A 1,834-nucleotide genomic window follows, 5' to 3' on the forward strand; every position below is an offset into this window, starting at 1 on the left:
GCCTACCATAGAGTCAGCACTTGCTGTATGCCTCCTGGAGGATTTAAAAGCCGATTGGCCCACTGCACTAGCACATTTTATTGTTATACACACACAAATAAAGAGCAGCAGAGAAGAGCTGGAGTAAACCGACAACTAGTAAAACCCATCTCAAGTAATGAAAATCCTCAAAATAAATCCTGGGTGAAGAGAAAACTAGCAGGAGAAAAAAAGTCTAAATGTCAAAAGTAAAGAAACAAAATATAAAAAAAAATTATTATTTTTTTAAAAGGTGTTTCTACATGGGATGCTATTTTTTTTAACCTAATTCTCATTGCTGAAGCTTCTGAACTAAAGTTTTTAGTGGAAAAACTGTATGACAAAAATCATATACATTAAGTATTTCTTTTTTTTTTTTTGCCTTTGCCAAAATAAGATCTTATTTTGAAAGTCATTTGAAGGACGCTGAGGAAGGAAGGAAACCTAAGACTCAATGGTGTATATTCCAAATTTATCTTCTTTCCAAACCCACCGATGGTCTTTGTCATGTCAAAAAGTAGCTTTCTTTGGTAATTCCTACATTTATCTTCCTGGAGGAGATATCTTTTCTTATAAGCCATCTTCGTTTTTCCTGTAGAGGAGAGCTTTATTTCCAGGAAACAGCATATACATTGGAGAGGGGTATTTCTTTAAAAACATCAAGGTAGATCTGATATGTTGAACAAAGTGGGGGGGGGGCTCAGACAAAGGGGAAGTGGAAAGGTTCTCTAGTATTTGCTTAACATCTTGCTGCAACCAGAAATCCACATATGGAAATGGAATCCAGGAATACGGGCCTATCCGAAGTTTCTCAATCTTCATCATAAATGCTAATCATGGGGCCTCCAGCTAAAGATCGGGCAGCTCGCAGCTCCTTCTCGGGGTCTCGATCTTGAAATGTGGCTCTGTACATTTCTGCTGTTTCAATGTTGACAGCAATGCCATAAATTATTGGAAAGTGGTTTTCATTTTCTTCTCGGTCATTTCATTCTGTCACACATAATGTCACCAAGTGAATGTCATCTTCTTGTTTGTCAAATTCACTAAGAAGTTGGTGAGTAAGTTCTTGTGACAACTGCCTGTCATCACTGAAGCCTCCCACGAGGTGCACTTCCAGCCTTCCACTTTGAGCGTGGTCAGAAAAGGATTTTATGGAGTTCATGATCAAGGGGACCTCAGCTTTGGTGTCAGTTCCATCACAATGTGTCAGGCAGGTAGCCCCATTACCTGTGTGCCTCAGGACCACAATATGACAAGTGGTGGCATCATCAGAACCCAGAATGGAGATGGAGCCATCCTTTGGGGAGGTCACTGCAAGCTCTCTTTGCTGAACATACAGAAGGCCCTGGGGTCCCACTTGTTGACCTCTGAGAAGTCTGGCTCTTTCCTCCAGAGACGGGTGGTCTCGAACCAGCTCCCTGGCGGACTGCGGCAGGCACACTCGCCGCCTGCAGACCAGAAGCAGCATCGCAGTGGCCACCGCCTGGGAAGGCCCAGGGAGGCGGCCTCCCCAGCCCCGTGTTGACACCGGCCCGACCCCTCAAACCTTAAAAAAATATTTCACGTTGAAGAAATATTTCAATGACTAAAAAAGTGTACTCTCCTGATAGAAATAAAAAAAATGGTGCAGAATCAGATACAACACCTTTGTGCTTATGCAAAACATGACGTTAGTTAAACCAGGTTAGTTTAAAATGTATATTGACTACTTTGAAGTAACATGGTTGACTTTTGATCCAATACGTTCTTACTCTTTCTCAATATGTTCTTGTGCCTACCTCACCACAAGTAGGATGACATCAATGGATGATTCTTT

At 41.8% G+C, this 1,834-nt stretch overlaps 1 pseudogene; it reads right to left on the minus strand.

The window, feature by feature from the left end:
• Positions 1–561: 561 nt before the first annotated feature.
• Positions 562–1,486, minus strand: LOC143387927 (protein N-terminal asparagine amidohydrolase pseudogene; annotated as a pseudogene).
• Between the last annotated feature and the right edge of the window lie 348 nt (positions 1,487–1,834).

Source organism: Callospermophilus lateralis, unplaced genomic scaffold, assembly GCF_048772815.1.
Source record: "Callospermophilus lateralis isolate mCalLat2 unplaced genomic scaffold, mCalLat2.hap1 Scaffold_296, whole genome shotgun sequence".
NCBI classification, from domain to species: Eukaryota; Metazoa; Chordata; class Mammalia; order Rodentia; family Sciuridae; genus Callospermophilus; species Callospermophilus lateralis.